The sequence below is a fragment of the Vulpes vulpes genome, chromosome 3 (assembly GCF_048418805.1).
Source record: "Vulpes vulpes isolate BD-2025 chromosome 3, VulVul3, whole genome shotgun sequence".
In the NCBI taxonomy this organism is placed as follows: domain Eukaryota; kingdom Metazoa; phylum Chordata; class Mammalia; order Carnivora; family Canidae; genus Vulpes; species Vulpes vulpes.
Genome location: NC_132782.1, coordinates 1,157,569 through 1,180,955, shown reverse-complemented (window position 1 = coordinate 1,180,955; position 23,387 = coordinate 1,157,569). Strand labels below are relative to the sequence as shown.

Below are 23,387 nucleotides of genomic sequence, written 5' to 3'. Positions count from 1 at the left end.
GAGAGATCCCCCCCTAAAATCAATAAAAACCGTTCAACACCTCGACATTTAATAGTGAAGCTTGCAAATTCCAAAGATAAGGAGAAGATCCTTAAAGCAGCAAGAGAAAAAAGTCCCTGACTTTTATGGGGAGGAATATTAGGGTAACAGCAGACCTCTCCACAGAGACCTGGCAGGCCAGAAAGGGCTGGCAGGATATATTCAGGGTCCTAAATGAGAAGAACATGCAACCAAAAATACTTTATCCAGCAAGGCTTTCATTCAAAATGGAAGGAGAGATAAAGAGCTTCCAAGACAGGCAGCAACTGAAAGAATATGTAACCTCCAAACCAGCTCTGCAAGAAATTTTAAGGGGGAATCTTAAAATTCCCCTTTAAGAAGAAGTTCAGTGGAACAATCCACAAGAACAAGGACTGAATAGATATCATGATGACACTAAACTCATATCTGTCAATAGTAACTCTGAACGTGAACGGGCTTAATGACCCCATCAGAAGGTGCAGGGTTTCAGACTGGATAAAAAAGCAGGACCCATCTATTTGCTGTCTAAAAGAGACTCATTTTAGACAGAAGGACACCTACAACCTGAAAATAAAAGGTTGGAGAAACATTTACCATTCGAATGGTCCTCAAAAGAAAGCAGGGGTAGCCATCCTCATATCAGATAAACTAAAATTTACCCCGAAGACTATAGTGAGAGATGAAGAGGGACACTATCTCATACTCAAAGGATCTATCCAACAAGAGGACTTAACAATCCTCAATATATATGCCCCGAATGTGGGAGCTGCCAATTATTTAAACCAATTAATAACCGAACAGAAGAAATTCTTTGATAATAATACACTTATACTTGGTGACTTCAATCTAGCTCTTTCTACCCTCGATAGGTCTTCTAAGCACAACATCTCCAAAGAAATGAGAGCTTTAAATGATACACGGGACCAGATGGATTTCACAGATATCTACAGAACTTTACATCCAAACTCAACTGAATACACATTATTCTCAAGTGCACATGGAACTTTCTCCAGAATAGACCACATACTGGGTCACAAATCGGGTCTGAACTGATACCAAAAGATCGGGATAGTCCCCTGTATATTCTCAGACCATAATGCCTTGAAATTAGAACTTAATCACAACAAGAAGTTTGGAAGGACCACAAACACGTGGAGGTCAAGGATCATCCTGCTAAAAGATGAAAGGGTCAACCAGGAAATTAAAGAAGATTCATGGAAACTAATGAGAATGAAGATACAACCGTTCAAAATCTTTGGGATGCAGCAAAAGCAGTCCTGAGGGGGAAATACATCGCAATACAAGCATCCATTCAAAACTGGAAAGAACTCAAATACAAAAGCTCACCTTACACATAAAGGAACTAGAGAAAAAGCAGCAAATGGACCCCACCCCCAGCAGAAGAAGAGAGTTAATTAAAATTCGAGCAGAACTCAATGAAATCGAAACCAGAAGAACTGTGGAACAGATCAACAGAACCAGGAGTTGGTTCTTTGAAAGAATTAATAAGATAGATAAACCATTAGCCAACCTTATTAAAAAGAAGAGAGAGAAGACTCAAATTAATAAAATCATGAATGAGAAAGGAGAGATCACTACCAACACCAAGGAAATACAAACGATTTTAAAAACATATTATGAACAGCTGTACGCCAATAAATTAGGCAATCTAGAAGAAATGGGCACATTCCTGGAAAGCCAAAACTACCAAAACCGGAGCAGGAAGAAATAGAAAACCTGAACAGGCCAATAACCAGGGAGGAAATTGAAGCAGTCATCAAAAACCTCCCAAGACACAAGAGTCCAGGGCCAGATGGCTTCCCAGGGGAATTCTATCAAACGTTTAAAGAAGAAATCATACCTATTCTACTAAAGCTGTTTGGAAAGATAGAAAGAGATGGAGTACTTCCAAATTCGTTCTATGAGGCCAGCATCACCTTAATTCCGAAACCAGACAAAGACCCCACCAAAAAGGAGAATTACAGACCAATATCCCTGATGAACATGGATGTAAAAATTCTCAACAAGATACTAGCCAATAGGATCCAACAACACATTAAGAAAATTATTCACCATGACCAAGTAGGATTTATCCCCGGGACACAAGGCTGGTTCAACACTCGTAAAACAATCAATGTGATTCATCATATCAGCAAGAGAAAAACCAAGAACTATATGATCCTCTCATTAGATGCAGAGAAAGCATTTGACAAAATACAGCATCCATTCCTGATCAAAACACTTCAGAGCGTAGGGATAGAGGGAACATTCCTCAACATCTTAAAAGCCATCTACGAAAAGCCCACAGCAAAGATCATTCTCTCCCTTTTTTTTTAATTTTCCTTTATTTATGAGAGAGAGAGAGAGAGAGAGAGAGAAAGAGAGAGGCAGAGACACAGGCAGAGGGAGAAGCAGGCTCCATGCACCGGGAGCCCGACGTGGGATTCGATCCCGTGTCTCCAGGATCGCGCCCTGGGCCAAAGGCAGGCGCCAAACCGCTGCGCCACCCAGGGATCCCCAAAGATCATTCTCAATGGGGAAGCACTGGGAGCCTTTCCCCTAAGATCAGGAACAAGACAGGGATGTCCACTCTCACCACTGCTGTTCAACAGAGTTCTGGAAGTCCTCGCCTCAGCAATCAGACAACAAAAAGACATTAAAGGCATTCAAATTGGCAAAGAAGAAGTCAAACTCTCCCTCTTCGCCGATGACCGGATATTCTACATAGAAAACCCAAAAGCCTCCACCCCAAGATTGCTAGAACTCATACAGCAATTTGGTAGCGTGGCAGGATACAAAATCAATGCCCAGCAATCAATGGCATTTCTATACACTAACAATGAGACTGAAGAAAGAGAAATTAAGGAGTCAATCCCATTTACAATTGCACCCAAAATCATAAGATACCTAGGAATAAACCTAACCAAAGAGGTAAAGGATCTATACCCTAAAAACTATAGAACACTTCTGAAAGAAATTGAGGAAGACACAAAGAGATGGAAAAATATTCCATGCTCATGGATTGGCAGAATTAATATTGTAAAACTGTCAATGTTACCCAGGGCAATTTACACGTTTAATGCAATCCCTATCAAAATACCATGGACTTTCTTCAGAGAGTTAGAACAAATTATTTTAAGATTTGTGTGGAATCAGAAAAGACCCCGAATAACCAGGGGAATTTTAAAAAAGAAAACCACAGCTGGGGCATCACAATGCCAGATTTCAGGTTGTACTACAAAGCTGTGGTCATCAAGACAGTGTGGTACTGGCACAAAAACAGACACATAGATCAATGGAACAGAATAGAGAACCCAGAAGTGGACCCTGAACTGTATGGTCAACTAATATTCGATAAAGGAGGAAAGAGTATCCACTGGAAGAAAGACAGTCTCTTCAGTAAATGGTGCTGGGAAAATTGGACATCCACATGCAGAAGAATGAAACTGGACCACTCTCTTGCACCAGACACAAAGATAAACTCAAAATGGATAAAAGATCTAAATGTGAGACAAGATTCCATCAAAATCCTAGAGGAGAACACAGGCAACACCCTTTTTGAACTTGGCCACAGTAACTTCTTGCAAGATACATCCACAAAGGCAAAAGAAACAAAAGCAAAAATGAACTATTGGGACTTCGTCAAGATAAGAAGCTTTTGCACAGCAAAGGATACAGTCAACAAAACTAAAAGACAACCTACAGAATGGGAGAGGATATTTGCAAATGATGTATCAGATAAAGGGCTAGTTTCCAAAATCTATAAAGAATTTATTAAACTCAACACCAAAGAAACAAACAATCCAATCATGAAATGGGCAAAAGACATGAAGAGAAATCTCACAGAGGAAGGCATAGACATGGCCAACATGCACATGAGAAAATGCTCCACATCACTTGCCATCAGGGAAATACAAATCAAAACCACCATGAGATACCACCTCACACCAGTGAGAATGGGGAAAATTAACAAGGCAGGAAACAACAAATGTTGGAGAGGATGCGGAGAAAAGGGAACCCTCCTGCACTGTTGGTGGGAATGTGAACTGGGGCAGCCACTCTGGAAAACTGTGTGGAGGTTCCTCAAAGAGTTAAAAATAGACCTGCCCTACGACCCAGCAATTGCACTGCTGGGGATTGGCCCCAAAGATACAGATGCAGTGAAACGCCGGGACACCTGCACCCCGATGTTTCTAGCAGCAATGTCCACAATAGCCAAACTGTGGAAGGAGCCTCGGTGTCCATCGAAAGATGATGGATAAAGAAGATGTGGTCTATGTATACAATGGAATATTCCTCAGCCATTAGAAACGACAAATACCCACCATTTGCTTCTACATGGATGGAACTGGAGGGTATTATGCTGAGTGAGGTAAGTCAATCGGAGAAGGACAAACAGTGTATGTTCTCCTTCATTTGGGAAATATAAATAATAGGGAAAGGGAATATAAAGGAAGGGAAAAGTAATGTGTGGGAAATATCAGGAAGGGAGACAGAACATAAAGACTCCTACCTCGGGGAAACGAACTAGGGGTGGTGGAAGGGGAGGAGGGCGGGGGGTGGGGGGGAGTGGGTGACGGGCACTGAGGGGGACACTTGACGGGATGAGCACTGGGTGTTTTTCTGTATGTTGGTAAATTGAACACCAATAAAAATTAATTTATAATAAAAAAAAGAAATGTATACCTTATTCTTAAACATGAAAATTCCACTTTCTAAAAGTGTCAATTCTAAGTTGATTTTGAAATGTAATCAATTCCAGTAAAAATACCATAATAGCAAAATCAGCAAAGAAAAGGTGAAAAAGCATGTGGTGTGGATTATTACCATACCTAATAATAAAACACTTAAAGTCTCCATAATTAAAACAACATTGTATTATTTCATGAATAAACTAAAAAAACAATTGAAATAGAATATCCAAAACATCAAGTATATATAGAATTTAATAATGATAGAAGTGTCATCTAAAGTCAAGAGGAAACAGATTTTTAATAAATGGTATTGAGACAACTGGATAAGCACATGGAAATGTATAAAATTTTATCTTTTCCTCCTACTGTGTACAAGGATAAATTCCAAGTGAATCAGAGATTTCTTAATGAAAAAATAAAATTATAAAAGTACTAGAAAACATTGGTGAATATATTTTTTTTAACCCGGGAAAGAAAAACTTTTGTCTCTTTCTTTTCCTTCCTCTTTCCCTTTCTTTTCCTTTCATTCCATCCACCCACCCAGTAGTAAAGGAATTAGATACAAGAAAAGTCAGAGAATATACTTTGTAACTGTACACTTGAATAGCAACATCTATATACACCAAAAACTCTACCCTCAGAATATGCATCTAAGGGATGGGCGGGGGGGATCAGTGGTTGAGCCTCTATCTCAGGCTTGGGGCGTGTCCCTGGGGTCCTGGATGGAGTCCCACATCAGACTCCCCTGAGGGAGCCTGCTTTTCCCTCTGCCTGTATCTCTGCCCCCCTCTCCCTCTATGTCTATCATGAATAAATAAATAAAATATTTTTTAAAAAAAGAATATGTATCTATTTTCTAGCTTTGCCCATCGCAAAGTCCAAAAAGCAATGTCAGTCCACTAGTGGAGAATATTTATAGGACTCAGGCTGTGGTCTCTATTATTTCCCACTAAAAGGAACGAGTATGCTTTGGAGAATTGGCTGATACCAGATCTGGGGCAAAATGTGTCCAAGATAAGCCTGGGGACCAGGTCCAAAGATTACAGGTGCCATCTTGGTGGGACTCCCACTGTCCTAAATTACATGAGATTGAGCATCAAAAAGTATAAACATTACAATGGATGAAAGCACTTCATATAGTAAAGTCTGTAAGAAATAATATTCTTAAAACTGGTTAGATACTATAAAATTTGCTAGAAAACAACTTACGACTTTGAGAATTGGTCTTTTTAAGAAAAAAGTTAAAAAGCATCCTTTTTAAAAAAATATTTTATTTATTTATTCACAAGGAACTCAGAGAGAGAGGCAAAGACAGAGGCCGAGGGAGAAGCAGGCTCCCTGCAGGGAGCCTGTTGTGGGACTAGATTCCGGGACTCCAGGGTCATGCTCTGGGCCGAAGGCAGATGCTCAACCCTGAGCCACCCAGGCATTCTGCATCCTTTTTTCTTATTGCAAAAGTTAGCCAAATAAAAAGTCTGTCTTTAGAGATAGTTACAGCTAATCGACACAGATAAAAGTGGTGAAATTAGAAAATCACCATTTTGCAAATGCTAATTAAATAATGAATACAGATGGTAATCAATGAATTCTAAAATTACTGAGTGAAAAGTTGATGGGAATTTTTAAATGGAGGGATCAAGCTTTTAATATTTAAATGTAAGCATTAGTAAAAAGTGAAATGAACAGATATTTTTGTTCCTACTAACATGATGCACTAGGAAGCACAGAGCACAACCTATGAGGATGTCTTGTCAAATAATTGAATCTGAAACTAATTATCTCTATATTACTACAATTTTATAAGAAATAGGGGGATAGAGAGACATGGTAATGAGACCACAAGGAAACCATCAGACAGCGTGTTGAACTCCATTTCTCCAAGTCAGCTGAGGCATGGAGAACAAAAGGATGAGGGGTTGTTAGAGCACAAAGAACATTTGAGAGGTAGGCGCCTGGGTTTCTTACTTGGTAGAGCAGGCGACACTCGATCTTGGAGTTGTAGGTCTGACCCCACATTGGGTGTAGAGCTTACTTCAAAATAAAATCTTTAAGAAAAAAAAACAATATTTAAGAAACATAAAAGTCAAAAGCAATGTGGCATCCTGCTTGGATTGATACTCTATAAAAAGACATCTCTTAGACAACTAGGAGATTTAAAAAATAAATTGGGTATTAAATAGAATTAGGGTACGAATGTTAATTTTGTCAGCGGCAATGATGGTGATCATATTACAAAAATAAATGTCTTTATTCATTAGAAATGCATGCTCATGTACCTCTGGGTGAAATAACGTAATACTTGGAATTCACCTCAATATATTCCGAAAAACAAAGTAATACCTGTAAGGTTTTAAGAATTGCTAATGTTCATTTTTATCACCACAAACATACAATGAAATCTCCATGTGCCAGAATGTGCAACCTCCTGGTCACACGGGCGTTGGCCGCCCTGGGCCCGGTGCTGACACCTCTGCGACGTCGGTGTCCGAACCGTGCGCTGTCCCTCGGGAAGGGGGGAAGGCCCCGATGAGGCTCTGTGACCCGGGGGCGGGGCGGGTCCCCCCGGGAAGGCCCAGCTGAGGCTCCATGACCCCCCGGGCCCGGTGCCCCAGGAAGGTCCAGCTGAGGCTCTATGACCCCCAGTACCGGGTCCCCCTAGGAAGGCCCCGCTGAGGCTCCATGACCCCCCAGCAGCCCGTCCCCCTAGGAAGGCCCAGCTGAGGCTCCATGACCCCTTGGCACCGGGTCCCCCTAGGAAGGCCCCGCTGAGGCTCCATGACCCCTTGGCACCGGGTCCCCCTAGGAAGGCCCTGCTGAGGCTCCATGACCCCCCGGGCCCGGTCCCCCTATGAAGGCCCTGCTGAGGCTCCATGACCGCCCCCCCCCCCCGCCCGGTCCACCCGGGAAGGCCCCGTTGAGGCTCCATGACCCCCCAGCAGCCGGTCCCCCTAGGAAGGCCCAGCTGAGGCTCCATGACCTCCCCACCCCCCCAGCACCCGGTCCCTCTGGAAGGCCCAGCTGAGGCTCCATGACCCCCCGGGCCTGGTCCCCTGGGAAGACCCAGCTGAGGCTCCATGACCCCTCGGCCCCGTCCCCTGGGAAGACCCAGCTGAGGCTCCATGACCTCCCCGCCCCCCCAGCACCCGGTCCCTCTGGAAGGCCCAGCTGAGGCTCCATGACCCCCCGGGCCTGGTCCCCTGGGAAGACCCAGCTGAGGCTCCATGACCCCCAGCATCCGGTCCCCGGGAAGGCCCAGCTGAGGCTCCATGACCCCCCGGCACCCGGTCACCCGGGAAGGCCCAGCTGAGGCTCCATGACCCCCCAGGCCCGGTCCCCCCGGGAAGGCCCCGTTGAGGCTCCGTGACCCCCCGCACCCGGGAACACCGTGGGAGCCCTCGGGCTGCGAGCGCACCTGCAGCACCTGCCCCAGGTTGCTGTCGGGGACGCACCTGGCTGTGCGCCTCGGACGCCGAGCGACAAGGGCGACACAAGGGCGACAAGGGGCCTCGGGGGGAAGAGGCCGAGCCCACCTTGCTGCCTGCCTGCCGAGCGCCGTGCGGAGCCGGGCGGCAGGTGCTCGGGGCCGCCGCTGCCGGGGACGCACAGACGGATGGAGGGACGGACAGACGTGTGTAGGGTGTAGGGAGCCGCCGGGCTCAGGCGGAACAGCGGCAGCCCGAGCCTGGAGGTAGGAGGGCCCCGGGCCCGCTGGGTGCCCCCCGCCCCCGTGCGGAGCCCAAGTCCCTCGGGCCCCGGAGCCCGGCGCGGCAGGTCCAGTCTAAGCAGAAGCGCGAACCCGCTGCTCCGCGGGGCCTCGAGTCCAGGAGGAACAGGCTCCTGCGGACCAGTCAGGTGGCTGAGCGCGATGAACACAGGGCACAACGGAAGGGACAAGGCAAAAAGTAAGTTTCTTTGTAAATACGCGTGAAAGGGATCCGTCTCTAGCCTGGGGTCCGGGAAGGGCTTTCCAAGGGAATGGCCCTTCCCGAGGCCCCGAGCAGGAGAGCGCTGCTCTGGGCAAGGCGCTGGGGCGGCACCTCCCGGAGGGCCACGCGGTTGGCCCGCAGCTGCCCGCCCCAGGGGCCGGGGGGTGGGGGGGGAATCTACCCTCCAGAAACTCTGTGGCCACATCATATTTTAAGAGCAATAGGAAGACGCTGAGGAATTTAAGCAAAGAAGTAGTAAGAGCAGGGCTCTATCTCAAGATCACTGTGGCTTGGGGGTGCAGAATGCACTGCAGACAAAGCTGTACAGAAAGCCTACGAACGGCTGTTGCAAATGTCAAAGCAAGAGATTACAGCAAATAAAATAAAAGTTGCGGCAGCGGAGGTGAAGAGAAAGTCCGAGAGACATGTTAACAAGGTGTAACTGCCAGGTCGGAAAGGGCCTAGAGAGAGGAAGGCGGAATGGGGAAGAGGGCAAGTGATGGAAGGCAGAGGGGTCTGTCAAGGAAACCCCCTGCTTGTCTTATTTGTGGAGCTGGATGGCTGAGGGCACACTTGTGGAAGCAGGAAACATTCAAAGAAAACTAGATTTGGGCGTGTCTCGTCTGAGATATGTTGGATGCAGGATACTTTATTGGAGATGCCAAGCGGACAAATGAATGCAAAAATATGTAGCTCGGAGAAGAGTCTAGAAATATGAGAGTCATTAGCCAAATGGTAAATGAGGCCAGAGGCAAAAATGAGATGCCCTAAAGGGAGAAAGTATAGAGCAGGGCCCACAATGAGCTGAATCAAGCCAACAGAGAAGGATGATTGTTTGATTTTTACTAGCCAAGTGCTTTAAATTTTTCTGAACTTAAGAATACTTAGGGGGGAAAAGGAATATTTAGGCATTACATGCATCTTCCAGTTTAACAGTTTTCTGTCTTTTCTACATTTGCAATACCTGCTAGCTTTTAAGGCATTTTAGTTTTAGCAATATGGTTGGAGAAAGAAGAGGAGGTAAGATAGTTTTGAACAATTCCATTACATATTGAACATTTGGGTAAAGACCCATGAAGCCTGCAAAAGAGACTGAGAAAATAGCTGAAGTGCTAAGAGTTAGGATGGAAATCTTTTTTAAAAAAGATTATGTCTTTATGGAAAAATTTATAAAATTATGAAAATGACATTATTTGCTTAAAGATGTATTTTACATCATCTGAACCATGATCATTATGCACTATAGAATATTCATTTTAAATTTCATATGATTTTTTTCTGATGTGTAAAGGATATAATGTTTATCATCTAATGGGAAAGCAGGCATTTAAATAATGTTTAAATTTCTTTTACCTTACACCGCTTCTTACTATGATTTTTTAAAATTACAATAGCCTAAATATAATAGAAATTGTTTCATTAGGCTATCATATGTAATTCTTCATTCCTACATGGTCCAATTTTGAAAACCTGGAAAGTCATTCTGTAATTTCAAGCATCACCATCTACGAAAAAGGAATAAGGAATAAAAAATATGGGAAATGTGTGGAAGCGCTTAACTGAAAAAAAGTTATTTCACTATAACTGCAGAAAGAAATATTAGGATGACAAAGAATCATCATTCATTTGCAATCTTTATGATAAAAATTTATAGTGGCATTTGTCCTTTGACAACAAATTTATTTTCCCCAGCTTTAGGCAAAGGCATTATGCTGTATTTAATGCACTGCATTAATGAATATTCAAATTTATTATATGCTAATAATAATCTTCTTACAATCTTATGTAATTGTCATGTTTCTCCTTTATTTTTAATATTGAAATTGGTTGAACTATAAATTACAAGAAAACTAAATCTGTTTGTAAGATCATTTGAGAAGTACTCGTAACAAAGCAGTTAAGAGCGTGCACAGTTAAGGTCCAGACCGCCTGGGTTCAGATATCAAATGTTGCTCCTTTTCAACTCTTTGACTCTTAATATTTTATGTCTCAGTTTCTCCATATGTAAAAAGGGCTAATAACACTAACTGCCTCATGGGGTTGTCATGAGAATCAAATTAATCATTACAAGCGCTTAGAATAATACCTAGCATTACAGTGTTTGTTACTATTGCCTGTTTTTATTGTTTAAAATTGAAGCCTCTGCTTCCCATTAATAAGATTATAATCAAAAGGATACCAAACTATATTTGGGATATGCTGCAGATTGAATGTTTGTGTCCCCTTGAACTTCATATGCTGAAAACCTGAGCCCCAAAGAGAGAGTACTTTGAGTTGGAGCCTTGGGAGATGACTAGGTCACCAGAGTGGAGCCCTCATGAGGGAGCACAGCAAAAATGTATCAGAACGCAGGTCTTCACCAGACAGTGAATCTCCCTGGGCCTTGATTTTGGACTTCCCAGCCTCCAGATCTGTAAGATACAAATGTCTGTTGTTTATAAGCTACCTGGTCTGTGATATTACAAGAGCCCAAAAAGATCAAGACAAGAGAACAAGACAATCCATTCCACCCGTATGAGCTATAGAAACAATCAAATGAATTTTTTGAAAGGCACTACAGAACTTAATCATATTCTTCACTTACTCAACCAAAGATTATTGAGTATCTACTATGTGTTTGGTGATAGATTATGCCTAGGGACACATGTCAATCTCTACCTGCCCTAACACAGTTTATAGTCTAATGAAGAGACAGACATTATTTTTTTAAGATTTTATTTATTTATTCATGAGAGACACACAGAGAGAGAGAGGCAGAGACACAGGCAGAGGGAGAAGCAGGCTCCGTGCAGGGAGCCCGTGGCGGGACTCGATCCTGGGTCCCGGGATCACGCCCTGGGCCGAAGGCAGGCCCTAAACCTCTGAGCCACCCGGGCGTCCCAAGAGACAGACATTAAATAAACACCATCTCTGTCGCTCACACACATGTACACAAGAGAGTCTTTTTCTCTCACATTCACACATAAATAATAATTTTACATTTTGAAAAAGGATCATAAAAGGGAGGTGTAGGATATCATATGGTAGGAAGACTTGATTAAAGCTAATAATTAACATACAGTGCAAATGTGACTTCAATCCTCCAACAAAGCACGTGAACTACAATGTGTATGCGTAGTCGAGGTGGTGTGTGTGTCTACCCACACATGCACATGCCTGCATAAACACGGCATCCCGGGCTTCTGGTTTTGATAAAAGCCCTTTCTTAGACATTAGTGACATTTGATTCAACATAGAGATTGATTCGCAATGTTAGGAACTGGTTTAAACTCCACATGCATTTCCTTCAAATATACCTTGGAAAAATCCATCCAGAAAGTGGAAAGAAGAAACTGCCTGACAGCATTCAGAAATGGCTCCTGTCACTCCTGGCATTCTCACCTGTGCGGCATCAGCTGCCACATCTGAGGCAGCTGACCAAGACTCGTTTCTTTTTAACTTGAGTGCACCACAAAACTTTGATTTTTGAATTTGTTCTTAGAAGACACAGCAGTGAGCTCTCATTGTTTCCTGTGTGCCTCTTCATGCGGGACAGCGTAAGAAACCCAAGGTGCCTATGGCATCCTTCATCCACTCCCCAATTTGGGAAACCCAGAGAGACTCAGTCCACCTTGGGCAAAGACTCATCTATTCTCAGCACCTTTGGAAGCCCCTTCACCTGCTTACTCGGTGTGGAGCCTGACTCTCCCCTTAGGACATTGCTTTACCTGGGCTCTCTTAACCAGTAGAATGTGACTTCTTTCTTCCCCCATCCATCATCCTCTTAATCCCAAAAGTAGGTAGGTGCTAACCCTGCTCTTCATTGCCATTTCTAGACTTTTCAACTTTCTCTTCCCCAGAATCTAGTTTTTAATTTTATCCATTCAGATTCTACCATTAGAGTGACTTGTCCTACTTCCTTGACAAGGTCCACATTCACTTTCATACCTTCCAGGAATATCCTTATGATGTGCCTTAATGATTTTAACATCCTGTGAACAGCCCAGCCATCTTCTGATACATTCTCTTCCTTTGAGCTTTACACCCAATTTCATACACATGATCACAATCTAAACTTTGTCAGGACCAATAAACCTAACCTTTATATCTTAGTTTCCAGCATTATTTCCTTCTTGCTCTAATTTTCTTTTTAATACACCCCAATCCAACAATTAGTTAACCAAGGTTTCCCTACCTCCTAGAAAACAATTTTATACCATTTTTTTCTCCTCTACCTCCAACATCTCCATCTGATCATCCTCATTTTCACTCATAATATTGATTCCAACTTCATGGAGGAAAAGTAAATGGAATCAGAAGACCCTCACCAGCTTTCTCCACCACCACTGCTCACCCATCTGCATCTGTGTTTATAAACCCTGACTACTTCCTGGAGATGAAGGAGGAACTGGCCACGCTTCACTCCCTCTCCGTGAGCTTTACTACCTCTGCACATTCAATCCCACTTCTCTCCTGCTCAAAACATCACTCTTACAACCGTCCTTTCTCTCTTCTGCAATTTGTTCCTCTCTACTGGATCATTCCCATCGACATATAAATGTGTTAAAATGTCTCTCATTGAAAAAACATTTTTCCACCACCAAGGCTAGTATTTTGGTCCAAGTCTTAATCACATCTCATCTGTATGACGGTAGTCTTCCACCGGGCTCCTTTACCCAGCCTTTATCTTCCCTTAAGGTTTCCTTTGTCTCTTTACAGTCTATTCACAATATTGTCACCAGCGTCATTTTTTTTTTAAATATCACTTGTATCTCATTACTCCTCTGCTCAAAAGCTCTGTTGGCTTCTTGGGTAAACATGAAGATGCACCACCAGATGCCCTTTCAATGAGGAAATTGCTACCCAAATGTAGAGTGTGGTCAGCTAATGGCCTCGCTTCTCATTCTATTAGACCTGCCTCAGGTGCAAAAAATCACCTCACCTGCACCCAATGACTAAGCAAAGCAGGCGTGGAGAGGCCCAGTCATTTCAACTTGGTGTGGGACAACTCTGACATCTGCTCCACAGATCCCCACTAAGTTAGTCAAGGTTTTCTTGGGACCACATTACAATTCACCTTCTCCAATTGAAATAACAATATCCCAACCAATAGTCCTCTCTAGACCCTCTCGGCTTAATTTTTTTCCATAGCATTTATTGCTACCTGGCATACTTTATAATCTACAGATTTAATTTTTATCCCCACCCTGAATGGAATATATTCTCCATGAAGACAGGACCTTTTTGTTCATTGCTGAATCCCCAGTGTCTAGGAAATTACCAAGACCTGGCAATCACAATAAATATTTGTTAAATGGAATAATTCGATAATTTACTCATACCATCACTGTTCAATATATGCAATAACAATGGTGTCATTAAAAATAAAGAATTAAGGGCACCTGGGTGGCTCAGTGGTTGAGTGTCTGCCTTTAGCTCGCATCATGATCCCAGGAGCCTGGGATCGAGTCCTGCATCAGACTCCCTGCAGGGAGCCTGCTTCTCCCTCTGCCTGTGTCTCTGCCTCTCTCTGTGTGTCTCTCACGAATAAACAAAATCTTTAAAGAAAAAAAGAATTGTATCAATTGTGTGAAGATGAGCATTATCAATAGTAGAAGTATTTGGAGACTGACTTGGAAATATATAAGGTTCATTGCATGCACTGGGCGCTCAAGAAGTGCCTGCTATTAGTGATGATAATAGTGATGGGCATCAGAGTGAGGCTTCCAGAACGCTCAGACAACCAATGAGTCGTGCTCTGCACACCGAAACCGCTAAACGAAAGTTATGAGATTAGTTACCAAGACTTTTATACATTGTCAATATGCAAATATGCATGGAAAAGAACCAGAATATACACTGAGACATCACTTTGCTACTAGTTAGCGGGCATCTTCTAGAGCCGGGCTCTTCAATGGTTTTCTCAGAAACAGGGAGCAGGAAAGGCCTAACCTTTCAGTGAAGATTCTTCTCTCTGGCACAAGACCAGGTGCCCATTGTTTTTTTAACTTAATGTCTTGCATCTTTAATTTTTGTTTTGTTTCCATCTCAGAAGAATGAAAGATGGACATAAACACAGGGAAAGAAATGGCCTAGAGATCCGCGCAGAGAGAGGTGCTCATCCAGGCCCCCTGCTGGGGGCAGAGCGGGGCGCGGGAGGAGGGGCCAGGGGGGCGGGAGCCCAGGGCCCCGGGCAGGCCCCGCTCGCTCAGGAAGGGAGCCCCCGACCCAGGCAGACCCGGGAGGGCCGGGGCCGGCCACCTGGTCCCACGGCCCCGAGGCGGCCTCCCGGGCTGTGGCGCCCCTGCGTCCGGGCCTAGTTCTCCGGAGCGAGGGGTCTGAGTCTGCTGGGACCTAGACTGTGCGGCTCACGCGGGTACCCCCAAGTGTGCGTCCCCGAGCACAGCCGCGGGGTCCGGTGGCGTCCAGCCCTGCGCCCCACGCTCGCTAGCCCGGCGGCAGCTCCCCCCGCAGGCGACCCTCCCCCCCCCGCAGGCGACACCCCCCCCCCCGCAGGCGACCCTCCCCCCCCGCAGGCGACACCCCCCCCCCGCAGGCGACACCCCCCCCCGCAGGCGACCCTCCCCCCGCAGGCGACCCCCCCCCGCAGGCGACCCTCCCCCCCCGCAGGCGACACCCCCCCCCGCAGGCGACCCTCCCCCCTCCCCCCGCAGGCGACCCTCCCCCCCCGCAGGCGACACCCCCCCCCCGCAGGCGACACCCCCCCCGCAGGCGACACCCCCCCCCGCAGGCGACCCCCCGCAGGCGCCCCCACGGCGGAGACGGAGGCCCCCACGAAGTCCGTTAAATGTCGCCCTGATCAGAGGTCAGGCCTTTTGTAATTTAGAAGAAGACAAAGCTGGAAGGTCTTGAAAAAAGGAAGTTCGGAGAGGAGAGCCGGGCGCAGAGCCGCTGGGCCGGGAGCCGCGGAGGCGCGGGGCTTTCTCCTCCCGAGGTGCCCACGGGCCAGGCCGGGCTCCCAGCCGGGGCCTCCAGCGACCTGCGACCCAGCAAGCGCCCTGCGGGGACCGACCCCAGGACACGGACGCGGGGAGACGCCGGGCACCTGCGCCCCCGTTCCCAGCGCGACGCCCCCCGCGCAGGTGGGAGGAGCGTCGGTGCCCCGGGCAGGTGGTGGGCCGGGGCGGGGGCACACGCTGCACCGCCTCACTCTGGGGGAATATGAGTCGTGAGAGGAAGGAAGGGGAAAGGGGAGGAGTGTGGGAAATACCGGAGAGGGGCACCGGACGGAGAGCGGACGAGGGCGGGGGCGGGGCGGGGGCGGGGCGGGCACTGGGGCACCTGGCGGGATGAGCACCGGGTGCTATGCTGTGTGTTGGCAAATTGAACACCGATAAAGAAATAAAATAAAAAATAAATAAAAAATTAAGCAACAATCACGCATTGGTTCCAGCCTCCGGGTGCCGACCCTTAGCACGGGGCTGAGCCTGCGCGTCCCCCCGCCCGTGGCGCTCGCGGCCCAGGCCCAGCCGGAGGCCACCTCCAGCGGGACCCGAGCCCCGGGGCGGAGGCGGGGCGGGGCCGGGGGCGGGGCGGGGGCGGGGCCGGGGGCGGGGCCGGGCCGGGGGCGGGGGCGGGGCCGGGGCTAACGGGGGGCGGGGCTAACGGGCGCCGCGCAGCAGGGTGCTCCTGTCCACCACCCACCTGGGTGAAGTCTTCAAGTTTTGTTTGTACATCTCCAGCTGCTGAAGCATCTGGCATTTGATATACTGTATTTTTTACATTTTATTGGTATATATGATTCGCATACCATAAAATTCACCATTTCAAGGTGTGCGATTCAGTGATTAGTATGTTCACGAGGTTGTGCACTCACTTCTCTAATTTTTATCACCCAAAGAGAAACCGCACATCCGTTAACAGTCACTCCCCATTTTCCCCTTCCCACAGCCCCTGGAAACCGCTAATCTATTTTCTGCCTCTATGGATTTGCCTTTTCTCGATTTTTTATATAAATTAAATCATGTAACATGTGGCCTTCTGTGTCTGGCTTACCACAATGTTTTCAAAGTTCACCCATATTGTAGGATATATCAGTGTTTATTCCTTTCTATGGCTGGACATAATATCCTACTGTACAAATAACCACATTTTATCTGTCTATTCATCAGTTGATGAGCAATTCGGGTTTTCTACTTTGAGGCTTTTAGGAATACGCTCTTACGGATATCTATGTACAAATTTTTATGAATGAAAAATATGACTCTCGGACATATATTGGAACTGGAATTGTTGGCTCTGGGTATGATGTTATATCAAGTATTTTTCATTATACAGTTGCTTGATTGAGGCACACCAATGTGTTTTGTGCCTCTTAAAGATACAGAGGTAGAAATAAAAGTCAACTTTGATACACGTTTCTGGTGGGGTAGGCCAAATTGAAAGGCTTGGGGGCTCTTTTCCCAGCAAGTTCAAATTCATTACTATTGTCCAAGATAGTTAGGATGGGACCACTTCTTTAGAGGCAGTAGCCAGAGAACAATTGAGTTAGGGACAAACAGGGAGGGCTAGGCAGGGGGCAACGGAAGCAGGCTCACAAAAATCCCCAAAATCCTGAGGTGTAAGGAAACCAGAGATAAAGGAACAAGCCAGACCACCCTGCCCTAAGGTGTGGGTGGGAGGGGGTCTTATTATAACAGCTACTTGTGACCAAAAAAGAATTACCAGACCCCAAAGAAGAAGTAAGCCCTTAAAGATGTTATCACTAGTCCTTACTCAATGGTGATATCACTGGAGATATTAAAACGATTTAGTTTCCCTGATTAGGCCTCCAATAAAAGAAGACCAACCCTACGAGCCCTCAGTGTTGGGGTCCCTGTTGTTGTTGTCCCAAACCCTGTTGGGACCCCTCTCACTCCTGAGAGCTTTTTCTGTATCTCTGCTTAATAAACTTCTATCCCTTTACTCACTCTCCTGTGTCCCTGAGATTCATTCTTCCACTCGGTGAGACAAGAACCAAGCTCTCCCGTATCACAATGATCCCTAACCCACAGCCCATTTTATATATTTTACAACAAACATGGTATTTTCCATGCTGTCCATTGTTGTTATTAATATGCCTCATCAGTTGAGGTCATTGATACCCCCTATTGTTTGGAGGGATACCCTTTGCCTCACATTGACCTTTAGTGCCAGGTCATATTTCTCACATCAATGTCAAATCAAGGTGCTTTATGAACAGAGCAGTAGCCCACTGCACAGGTATCCCATAGGAGCTTCTTAGAAATGCAGAATGCGAGGCCCCATTGTAGATCTACTTAATGAAGAACCTGCATTTGGACAAGATCCCCCATGGATGTGCATGCACATTAAAGTTTGAGAGGCAATGCCATATAGCAATCCTTAATTCATCGAGCTCTGTAGAATTTAAGTTTTTAAAGTCTTTTTTAAAAAGATTATTTATACATTTATTCATGAGAGACACAGAGAGAGAGGCAGAGACATAAGCAGGGGGAGAAGCAGGCTACATGCAGGGAGCCCCAGGTGGGACTCCAGGATCACATCCTTGGCCCAAGGTAGGTGCTCAACCGCTGAGCCACCCAGGCATCCCGGGCTCCGTAGAATTTAAAGCTGGAGGCTCAGTGTTCTAATCAAAGTCTTCCTATGAGAATATAGACATTAAATCATATTACTAACAATAAGGAGAACAATTACTGAGTGTCAACTATGCTTCAAGCACTACATCAAGTGCTTTTCAAGCATTTTCTCATTTCTCATTCTATTCTTGTGGTAATCCACCACTTTCATCCTGTTTTACAGATCTCAAGATCAGGGCTCAGAGAACTTAAGCTCCTTGCCAACAGTCACAGGTTGTTTGTTTTTTGTTTTAATTTCTCACTTTTCTTTTTTTTTTTTTTTAATTTAAATTCAATTTGCCAACATATAGTATAGCACCCAGTGCTCATCACATCACGTGCCTTCCTCAGTGCCTGTCACCCAGTTATGCCACCTCCCACCTACCTCCTCTTCACAACCCCTTCATTTGTTTCCCGGAGTCAAGAGTCTCTCGTGGTCTGTCTTCTTCCTAATTTTTCCCCACTCAGTTTCCCATCCTTTCCACTATTTCTTATATTTCGCATATGAGTGAAACCATACGATTGTCTTTCTCTGATTGGCTTATTTCTCTCAGCATAATATCCTCTAGTTCTAAAAAGCTTCTGCTAAGGAAACAGCTTTTAAGCAAACCAGTAGTCAAACTCCAGTTTATCTGATTCTAGAGCCCAAGCTCCTCACCACTCTCTCTCGTACTCAATAATTTCTGCGAATAATAACCCCACAATCTAATTCATTAAAAAAAAAAATCTGTTCTGTATAAACTTGCTTAATGAGTTACATGTGTTCTGATGTATTCATGAGAACGAAAGCTCCAGGACCTGAAGGCAGAAATTTTTGTTCTTGTCTCTGCTAGTATCTAGAGTAGTACCTCCCAGATGCTAAGCCTCACTAAATTTGTTAAATGACCAAACTAACTTATACATCAAAACCCTACCTATGGCTTATTAAAATGAGTGAAATTCCATCTTTACTCATTTCTCTTCCAATTTCCCAGCCTTGGACCTTACCTGTAATATGAATGCTAACGGCTGGTTTGTTGTGGCACATCTGATGCATTTATCTACGATGAAAACAGAAGTAATATGGTGTGCTTCAGCGGCAGTAACTCCTCACAATGCCGTCTCATCACAGAGCATTTTGACACAGCACAACCTTGAAGGAGCTGTATTTGTGGCTAAAAATGTATCTTGTCAGTTGTTGTTTTATTAGGAACCATCCATGTGGAGATGTCAGTCTGGCCCTGGCACACTGGTGCGTTTTGCAAAAACTGAAGATGTGCAGCGTAATTGTGGTACAATACGCACTAGGAGAAGCTAAGATGTATTACCCAAGGGACTAATAGTGCAGGAAGTTCTCGAAACCACACGTTCTACGTCATCCGTCTTGCACATGATTACTTTACAGTGGGACCGCTTGTTATTCACCTCTATTCCATTAGGCAACCAAATTACATGCCAAGCCAGCTTTATAAATAGAGCCCTGAGTAGGTGGGCCACAGCCGAAGGAAGACGAGAGAGTAAATCCATGTATATAATCTCATCTTTTAGAGTAGAAATGGTCTTTTCCATTCATACGTACAGAAACTGTCAGAATTAGAGAGGTAGGAAAGGGTACAGTTATTCAAAAATACTTAGGAAAACACAAGAGACCTTCAGCATTTCTTTTATGTAATAAGAGGATATAAATCTATAGCAGACATGCTGAAAATTGCATTGTGGTTATTGAGGCAATGGCCACACTGATTTATTGACAAAGCTGCTCTGCATCTCACGCTAATACCAATCTTGATGGGTACACAAGTCTCATTGGCGTTAATGAGAATATCTCATTTGACTGTGGATGGCAAATGGCTAACGAGGTAATGAGATGAGGGTGAACGTGTAATCTTATTTGACACCCGAAAAAAAGGGCACACCTGCCCAGCCAAAGGGTAGCTGTTCTGATTAATCCTTTCATGAAGTTTTTACAAACTTGCCTTCAAAACTTCAAAGGCAAGATATTCTTATTGAAATAGAGAAACTCACCCACAGAACCAGCTACATTATTTGTAGGGCCTACTGCAAAATGAAAATGTGAGGTTTCCTGTTCCAAATCACGGGAGGAAGGGAGATAAGGGGGAAGAAATGCCATTAAAGATATTAAGATATAGAGCCCTTTACGTTTCTTCTGCAATTTTTCTTCCAATTTGTCATGATGATGCTATATTTACTACTTAATTTCATTCTAAGAATGTTAAGATTTTAAGTTATTAGCATGAATTTTACCATTTATCTTTATATGATGAAATGCCAATTTTAAATGTAATTAACAGAGCATTTAAGTCCTATTAGGAGCCACCGAGATTAAGACTAATTTTGTGGCTTATCCCTTGAGGGTGCACGGGGTGGACCAGAAGAGACAACCTCAAGCCAGATCCAGAAAGTGTCCCCCAAGGTCATTTTGTATATTTGCGGGGCAAGTGCAGACCCTCACAGCTGCCAGGGACTCGGCTTACATCCCAGAGCTAAGAGTTGCTGAAACCGGACCATAGCTGGGTTCTGCCTCCAGCCAGCCAGGGAAGTTGAGTCAGACGTATCCTCTCCCCAGGGCTACCGCCCCAACCCACCAGGTCCAAGGCCCTTGCAGCCTCAGTGCAGAGTGCCTGTGTCCTGGGGCGGGGGTGGGTGGGTGAGAGGCTGCCGAGGAGCTGCCGGGCCAGGGACGGGACGGCTGCAGGTGTTGTGCCCAAGATCGCGAATCCGAGAAACCCCGAGGAGCCGACCCCGATGCAAACACACGAGGGTTGATTTACGAGCTGGAGCTTGGGCCCAGGTGCGCCCCACCCAGCGGAGCAGGGACTTGAACCCCGAGGGGGAGCTGAGTTGTGGGCTGGTCTCGGGGACCTCCAGGAGGTGGGGAGCAATTCCTCAAGTTCTGTTTACATTCTGATATGGGGCCTTCAAGGGCATTGAGCTCTGTTCTCATTCTAATAGGGGCTTCCTGCCCTTGGCCTGGGCTCAGTTCTTATGCTCATGTGGGGCTTTCTAGGACATTAAGCTGGAAACTTTTGTTTTTTTTCCTGTAACTGAAGTAATGTAAATTTCAGGTCTTCTTCGCAGGGGCCTGGGATGGCTGGACCTGTGCTAAGGCTGAACTTAAAGTGGAATGGCCTTAATTTTCTCGGCCTCCACACCACCAGGTTGCCTTTCCCCAGATGCAAGAGCATGACCCCAAATCTTGCCATACCCGTAGCCAGGCCCTCTGTGGAGGGCAGGGTGGCAGTAGTGGCTGGCGGGGATGAAGGAAGGCCATATAGGGTCTAGGATTTCTGGAGGTACAGCAGTGGGCAACCTCGAACCATCCCTGGAGCTTTGTGCACAGCACTGGTCCAATGCCCATGAAATAGTTTTGCTTACTGATGCATCATTTACCACAGAGGCAGCCTGGGCAGGGACTTCTCCTTGCTCTCCAGTATCCATTCTCTAGTAACGGAAACCTCAACTGTTAACTTGGCACAAGGACACCTGGAATTAAGCAGGCATTTTCCAGTTTGCCGTGCAGCTAACTATGTGGTGTGACTAAGTCAGGACTAATGATGTATAAATGGACTCAACATCTGTGCCCATCCTTTGCCTCTTTGTCTTTTCTTCTGCCATGTAGAACATAGATAGCATATCCGGAGCTCAAGAGGTCATCTTGAACCTCAAGAACAGGGGCCATACTTCAGGGGTGAGTGAGCAGAGAGCTCCAAGGAATGGAGTTCCTCTGGATTTCAAGGCACAGAGCCACCTCAGCAGCTGCGGACTGCCACCAGTCTTCAGGGAGAGAGAGAAACGCATCTAACTTGTTCGAAACCTTTCTTTTCTGAGTCTCCTTCTCACAGCCAAACTGTAATCCTAAACACAGCATAAAAAGGGTGCTTGGATTTTTATGCTAAGGCATTTACCACGGATCCTTGTTGGGACAGTAACTTATCCAATCCTCAGACTTCTTTTCTATCTCTGCCTTACCAGTGTTTGCCCTTTAAACTATTGGAGAAGGATATTCCTCAATGTTTGCATTTTGCCATAGCTTTATTTTACTTCCTATAACTCAGAATGGTTGTAAATGATGCTATTAATTTAAGATTCCCAGTAAGAGGTAACAATCGCCTGCCACTGAAATAACTACATACTTCGGTTTGGTCCGATCCCCACTCTTTACAAAGAGATTGAACTCTCAGCTCCAGAATACTTCATTCCTACATCCTAGTAAAAACTGTTCAGAAAAGTTTTCCAAATAAATCCTAAATAATGAAAAGTTTTACTTGAACCTGAGTTGCTATCTAAATTGCACAACCAATTTTGTTAATTTTTCTCATTCAGGTTATTTTTTAAGTGAGCTTTTAAGAAATGAATTAAAGAGAGTTTCCACTCTGAATGTTAGAAGGAAATGGCACTGCTCAACTGACATGTATTCCAGCACCCGAGTACTTCAGGTTTACTCCCCGGTGCACGTGAAATCACCAAAGAGTTCATACAATATTTACATTTCGTCCAACCTGTTAAGAATGGTTGTAAATGTTGTAAGTGCCCCAAGACACACGAATTGTTAGCAAGGGGAAGGGATCAAAAGCAATGGAAGAGAGACAAGGCCACAAGCTAGAATTATTTTTCCCTGAATATTGAGGATTTAGGAAAATCTTTAATATTAAACAGCCGAGGTTTTATTAACTCCTGCACCAACCTACTTCTTAGATCTTACTATACCAAAACTAACTTTAGATTTATGACCCAGAAATCATACATTTCTGTATTTATTTTTTCCATCTTTCTCTGTCTATTGTGCTTATGATCGATCACCAGGCAGAGGAAGATAAAACTGAATATTTATGTGGAGCACACTAGGGGACCCTGCTGTGAGCCATTAGCTAGGGCATGACGTGTGCTCCCAGTTGGAAGCTGAAGGGATGCGAAAAGAGCTGTTGCAACCCTTTATAAAAAACATAAAAAGCACCTGTTTGCCTGCTTCATTAAACCTCCTGTAATGAACGCCTCCGGGGAGCAGAATTGGGGAACTTCTTTCCTGCTATAAATAGAGAAAGGTATTTAAAAGTTCTCATTTAAATGTGAGTACTGTTATCTGTAACAATTTGCGAAAATGTGAAGGGAATATAAATGAGCCAGGGCTTGCATGTATTCATGATGATGATAGACACCAGAAAGATGGTTCC

The 23,387-nt window shown here is 45.1% G+C and overlaps 1 long non-coding RNA gene across 3 annotated transcripts in view; it reads right to left on the bottom strand.

The window, feature by feature from the left end:
- The window catches only part of LOC140598163 (uncharacterized), a 111,778-nt gene that overhangs the window by 46,441 nt on the left and 41,950 nt on the right, over positions 1-23,387 (bottom strand). The window contains exons 6-7 of one of the 3 annotated variants that reach the window (XR_012000277.1): positions 19,204-19,256; positions 18,024-18,242 (exon numbers count right to left, since the gene is read on the bottom strand). The exons of 1 other annotated variant lie outside the window; for it this stretch is intronic. This is a non-coding gene — a long non-coding RNA (uncharacterized lncRNA). Of the gene's footprint in view, positions 1-10,427; positions 11,070-18,023; positions 18,243-19,203; positions 19,257-23,387 lie in introns of those variants that run through there. One more of the 3 variants, XR_012000280.1, reaches the window with a different exon arrangement.